The 6,708-nt window shown below is 49.8% G+C and overlaps 1 pseudogene across 1 annotated transcript; it reads left to right on the top strand.

Moving 5' to 3' along the window:
* The first annotated feature begins 294 nt into the window (after window positions 1-294).
* Window positions 295-4,205, top strand: LOC118526214 (ubiquitin-conjugating enzyme E2 variant 1 pseudogene; annotated as a pseudogene). Its single transcript, XR_013444777.1, has 2 exons — window positions 295-411; window positions 2,228-4,205. The product of XR_013444777.1 is annotated as a ubiquitin-conjugating enzyme E2 variant 1 pseudogene (transcript).
* Window positions 4,206-6,708: the final 2,503 nt, after the last annotated feature.

Below are 6,708 nucleotides of genomic sequence, written 5' to 3'. Positions count from 1 at the left end.
GCAAGATTTCATTCTTTTTGATGGCTGCATAATATTCCATTGTATATGGCACTCTCCTGTGTAAATCATGTGTAATACGCCTCTGGACAGATCTTGTAGAATTATGTCTCAGTTGCTCTCGGGGGTTGGCAAACTATGGCCCACCATCTGTTTTTGTAAATAAAGTTTATTGGAACACAGCCATGCTTATTTCTTTACATGTGGTCGATGGCTGCTTTTGCATGGCAAAAGCAGCGTTGAGTGGTTGCAACAGAGACCATATGGCCTGCAAAGTCTAACATATTTACTATCTGGTCCTTTACAGAAAAAGTTGCTGACCCCTGATCCAGACTGTGGTGGTATGAGCCTCCCAACCCTGGAGGCTGGGGCTCCTTAACAGAGCACCCACAAACCTGGAGGTTGGCCTTGATAGTAAGTACATATCATGTAGCATTTAACTTTTAGGAATTTATGTATATATACTCAGAACAAAAAAAAGATATTAAAAAATGATTCAGTGTAGGGATTTCAGTCTCCTACCACTCCACGAGCACATAGCTAAAAAGATCAGGAGCTACATGGGGATTGTGAATCTGCTGTTCCCTCAGTCGCCATCTCTATGTGCTTTTCCCTGTGTGAGCAGCTCACTGTGCTGGGTGTGATTCTAGTGTTTACTCTTCAACAAGCCATGTTGGGCCAACCAGGTAGACATTCAGAAGAAAATAGAGCTGGATCCAAAGCTTACATTTAAACAAGGCAAATGCCCCTCAATCAGGGACTGAGAAACTTCTCCCCTGCCCGAGGAGGCCGCTGGCAGGATGGTCGGGTTGCACACCTTGTGGGACTCAGAGACTGCAAGGAATTTGGGTATCATGGAGCTGGTCTGCAGCAGGTGGGACCCTTGGCTGGACAGAAGGCACCCACCTTGGGCTTCTCAAATGTGTATCTCTCAGAGCCAGCCAGGAAATGGGGCTAAAGCAGGTGGTCTAGGATGGAGCAGGCTAGCGGCTCACATAAGGTGAAGCCTCAGGAGCGTATCTTGTCCTAAGCAGACCACACCCTGTCAGGCCAGGCGGTCAGGCAAACTGTTGTTCGTTAGTTACCGAAAGATGGCTGGGGCGCTGCACAACTTAATGACCATGACGGTGGGTCTCCTCAATCGCCCAACCCGCCCTGATCCACAGAACCTCCAGAGGTCCTCATTTTGGAAGATGAAGCAATTCCTGTTTCAAGTCGACAACTGGAGACTCTAAGGGGAACGGAAAGGGAGAGAGTCGGAGGTACTTTGGACCCAAGCTGGTGTCAATATCCTTGCTGGGGCTCAATCTCAGACCCTGAGAAGTATTAATTACAACAAACAACGAAGCACTTTATGTATATTAACTCCTGAACCTGGGTGAGCCCCCTATGAGGGGAATATTATTATTATTCCCATTTTACAGATGAGGCACATAATAAATTGTAGATTTCTCCAAAGTCATAGGCCCAGGAAAATAGGGTCCAGGGACCCCAGGGGCCATAACAAAGGCTGATGGCTAAAACGTGCTAAGGGGGAATGCCATTCCTTGGGGATGGTTCACCATCTCTAGTCAGATGGTGCAGGAGACAACAGCAGTGGGTCAGTGATCACCTCAGCCTCAGCAACACAGCCTGGGGTGTCCCCAGGCCCTCATGGCAAGTTCCTGGAGTCAGAGGGCAAGGGAGGGAGCTACATTTCCTGAGTCAGTCTCCTTAGAAGATCTTTTCAATTGCTCCAGACCAGCCTTGTGCTACAGCCCACAGGGTCGTCTGAGGCCTGATGTCTCTCAGCTCCCCAACTTGGGGGCATAGACTGTTGGCTCTGGCCCCGCACTCACAGGCTCTGGTGTGGAGGGCAGAGAAGGTGGGGCACTTAGTAGTTCTTTCTGACTGGCTGTAACCCCAGAGAGGGTGGTGGCACGCTGGAGAGTGGCCAGGCCAACTGTCTGGCTTGCAACACGCCCACCATGGGAATCCAATTGTGAGACCCACTCTGCCCCTCTAGTTTTCTGGGTGGGAATGTCCACAAGCGGGTGTGGGAGGGACATCCAACACAGCTACTTTTAGATAGATACCAGGCTTGTAGCTACCAAATATGGAAGGCTGGGAATTTTGAAGACTATGACCAGTTCAACCTGGAGCCCGGTTTCCTGAGTCCAGCCAAGGACAGAGACCTCAAGGCCTAGTTGTTCAGTTCTTTGGGTGCCATCTTGGGCCATCTCTCTACCAGCAGGTCCACCAAACGGATGCGTTGCTCAGATTCATAAGAGCTGAGGAGTGTCACGGACAGATGGCCACCAGCAGAAGCAGGACCCGTGTGCCCTCAGGGGAGAGAGAGGAATGTGAAGCTCTCCCAGGGGTCTGCAAACCGGTCTCCCGTCTTACCTTGGCCTGCAGTGTGCTACGGGACCACTAAGCGGCACTGTTGGGTCACAGGAAGCTCTGAGAAACCAGGCCATCTTCTAGCCCCAGCCTTCTGGGGGTGAGAAAGCCCCTAGGGGAACCCTGTGGTGTTCTGGGAATGTTTGGGATTTCCCTCCCTGTCAGGAAGGATCTGTTCTAGTCAGTCATAGAGGCCTGGCCTGGGCACCTCATGCTAGCTGTTGCCAAGAGTGATGCAGAGAGGCAAAGAACAGAGGCCTAAAGTGGCCCTAGCTTGATTCCAGGCACCAGACCCTGGCCAATTAGCTGCAACAAGCAAGGGGTAAGACCAAAATGCAGAAGCAAGCAGGTGTGGTACCGAAAGGAGCCAGGCAGGAGGCCGGCCAGAGCAGGGGAGGACAGGGGTTTGGAGGCTGTCTTGGCTGCTGGGTTCAGAGGTTCTCTGGGATGTTTTAGGAAGGAAGTGTGTGTTAATTGGGGTGAGGTGCTGATAGAGGACCCAACACAGAGCAAACAGCCCAAACAGGAGATTGGTTGTTATGTTTGACACCTCCCTCTCACTTTTCCTCATCCACGTCATCCCCAAGTTCTTTCATTTCTATCTCCTATTACCCTTTGAATTTTTCCACTTCTATCCAACTTTACTACCTCTGCCCTAGTCCAAGCCTCCATCATCTCTCCTTGATGGCTCTAAGCTAAGGTTGCCAGATAAGATATGGGATGCCCAGTTAAATTTGAATTTTGAATGCATAAAGAATAAATTTTAGTATAGCCCATACAATATTTGGGCTAGACTTACACTAAAACTTGTTGTCTATCTGAAATGCCAATTTCAGTGGGCATCCTGTTTTCTTTTGTTTCTACATCTGGCAACCCTCCCAAGAGCCTCCCCAGCCTTACACTTCTACAACCCATTCTCTACGAAGCAGCCAGAATAAACTCGCAAAAATTCAAATCTAACAATGTCACTACACTGCTCAAAGCCTTTCAAGGATTCCTGATCACTTAGGGATCAGGTTGAAGCCTTCCGTGTGGCACACAAGGCCCTCCGAGGCCTGACCACCAGCCAGCTCGTAACTTTGTCTCCTGCTGGCCCTCCAAATGCACACTACGGCTGCAGCAAATGAAACATTCTATAGTCCTTACATGTGACCCTGCCTTCACATATACCCATCTCTGTCCAGAAGGCCTTTCCCTCAGCCACCTAAAGAACTCAAAGTCAGTCAGCAAACTCAACCCCCACCTCTTCTCGCCAAGCTCTTCCTGCCATGTCCCCTGCCTCCCCTAAGCCAAGCAGTCCCTCTTTGTGCCACATAACGACCCTGAACAGAGCACTTATTTAAATGCATCAAGATGATTTCCAGCGACAGCGACGCAAGATGGCAGCCACCACGGGCTCGGACAATTTATGAAAACCAAATATACAGCCTTAAAATAGAATGTGGACCTAAATACCCAGAAGGACCTCTCTTTGTAAGATTTGTAACAAAAATTAATATGAATGGAATTAATAGTTCTAATGGAGTGGTGGACCCAAGAGCCATATCAGTGCTAGCAAAATGGCAGAATTCATATAGCATCAAAGTTGTCCTGCAAGAGGTCCGGCGCCTAACGATGTCTAAAGAAAACATGAAACTCCTTCAGCCGCCCGAAGGACAGTGTTACAGCAATTAATCAAAAAGAGAAACCACAGGCCCTCCCCCCCCCCATTCGATTAAAGCATTTTCCACAGGAGTACATTTTCTAGTTACATCTTGTAGACCTCAAAGTACTGGAAAGGAAGCTCCCATTCAAAGGCAATTTATCTTAAGATACTGTAAACGATACTAATTTTTTGTCCATTTGAAATATAAAAGTTGTGCTATAAAAAATAAATAAATAAATAAATGCATCAAGATGATCTCTTGGTGTGTCTGTCTGCCCCACTAGACTACAGCACCCTGCAAGGAGGGGTCTCTGTACTATCCATATTTGTACCCACAGTGTACGGCACAGCACTTGGCCCAGAGTGGGGCACTCAATAAATGCGTGAGGCACGAATGAATGGTTGAATGAATGAACGTAAGTGATTCTAAATCTCCTGAAATCTTGATGGACCACTGGCAGTGACAGCAGTGACAGAAGGGGACACCAGGGGGCAGAATTACCTTAGTTTTGTTTGGCTTGTTGGGGAGTGGTACAGAAAGCTGCCTCCTTGGCGCTTCCCCCTCCCCCTTTTCCCCTGTGGGAAAGCCGGTCTGTTCTGGGCCTGCCCAGCTCAGTCAGAGTTGGCTGCCCTGCTAGCTCCAGATCCCTAGATCCTCAGTACCCAAGCCTAGAATATCTTCGTGGACCTGAAAGGTTCTGCGAATCCCAGGGAAACCCTGGGCCCGGCCCAGGCCCCGCAGCTGCAAACAGGACTGGGATGAAGGTGAGGCGGGTGAGGTGCCTAGGGTGCAGAATTTAGGGAGGCGCTCACCCACTGCAGGGCCCAGGTAAGTGCAGGGTCAGCACCTGACAGTGAGCGCCTCCTGACAATTCGCGCCCTGGGCGCCTCACCTGCCTCGCCCCAGCCCTGGCCCTGGGCACAGCACTGAAAACTGAGACCTTGTTCTCCATCCGGCTGCCAGGCCAGCCTGACCCCAGAGGGGCCACAAGGAGGCAGGGGCTGCAGGAGCTCTTTGAAGGCAGGTCTGATGGATGGCAGGTACTCAGGGATAGTGTTCCACGCTGTGTAACTGGTTCATCGTAGTCTTAACTCGAGGGGCTACAGACGTACAATGATTTTCTTTTTCTTCAGTCACTATCCCCAACTTGGGAGGGGTCTGGAGGCCTCCCCACTTCAAAGTTCCCTGAGGTGGGAGAAGCTATTCAGTCACTACTTCTTCCAACCAAGCCCCCTGCCCTCATGCCTTACACACTTATACACCCCTGCTGCTCCCAGGGTCCCCTCGCCCAGTGGCCAGTCCTCTTGGGTAGTATAAGGTAAAACAGCTCAAACCTCACTACCTTCTGAAGCAACCGCTTGACCTGAGGAAAGTGCCACGAGTCTGCCATGCAAGCAGATGTCCCACCAGGAATGAGATGCCATTCTCCTCTCCTCACTGGCCCCCCAATCTTAATGGCTTTCTCTTGGAACCCCCTTAGCTGGTTGGGGGTCTGCGGGAGGGAGAAGCTACAGCACCAGTCCAAAGTTTCCTGATCCCAATGATGCCCCCCCTTTCTGCTTACATAGACGGGGAGGGGAGGGGATTGGGAGAAGTGGAGTGGTGGACCCCCACTGCTGGAAGTCCCTTAGCAGTTCTCATCTGACATTTGACCTCAGCTTTAGGCCCTAGTAACCCATTCTAGGCCTACAGGAGAAGTCCCACTCACATCCTGCTGAAAGTCAACTGCATAACTCTGTATGCCTCGGCTCCGGCTCCCAAGGATCAGAGATAAAATGAGGCCCTTTATTGACCCCAGCTATTTTCAACTGGGCAGAAATGAGGCTTAGAACACCATCGTGCCAGGGGAGGAGGAAGGGATTAGCTGGTGCCCAATTTGCAAGTGAGAGGCGCCTTGGGGTAGCAAAAAGAGCAACTGGTCGTCATTCATTGGATGCGGCCTTGCGCAACTCATGGACCTATCCCAGCCTCTGTCTCTTCATCTGTAAACTGAGGATAACACAGATGTCTCAGGAATGTAGTAAAGATCCGATGACACCAAGTATGTAGAAGCCCTATATAAACTGTAAAGTGCAGGTCAAAAGAGAAAGGCTAATTATTAACCAGTTAGAAGAAACTGTCCCTACCCTCAAGAGCTTATGGGGATTGGGGAGCAATTCAAAACATATGGTAATGGAGGCTGAGCTGTCAGGAGCAGGAGAGAGTACTGGTTATAGCAGGGGTCTTTGAATCTGATAGGCCTGGGTTCCAGCTTTGCCCCGTACGAGCTATGGGACTTTGGGTAGATTGCTTCCCCTCTCTGAACCTTGGTTTACCTGGGTGTAAAGTAGGGATGATAACACCTCCCTCGGGATGTAGGAGGATCAGATGAGATACCACACAAGAAATATGAGCTACTGGAGGGCTTTGTGCGTCATGGTATACAATCGATGTTGGTTATAGTTATTATTAAAAGATCAGCAGGCATGACAGTGGGAAGGGGGAGTCAGGGAAGTTTTCATAGGAAAGATCAGGCTTGAACTTGGCTTTGAAAAAGGAGAATTTGGGAGGTCAGATGGGAGAAAATGCTTGTAGGTAAGTCTTGCCAGGCATTAAAAAAAAAAAAAAAAGCCAAGGCCCCAAAGTTCACTTCCATCCTCTCTCATGGATGGTTTGCAGAGATGGTCATACGGGTAGCCCAGAC

The sequence above is a fragment of the Halichoerus grypus genome, chromosome X (genome assembly GCF_964656455.1).
Source record: "Halichoerus grypus chromosome X, mHalGry1.hap1.1, whole genome shotgun sequence".
Classification (NCBI taxonomy): domain Eukaryota; kingdom Metazoa; phylum Chordata; class Mammalia; order Carnivora; family Phocidae; genus Halichoerus; species Halichoerus grypus.
This window is presented reverse-complemented; position numbering and strand designations above follow the sequence as displayed.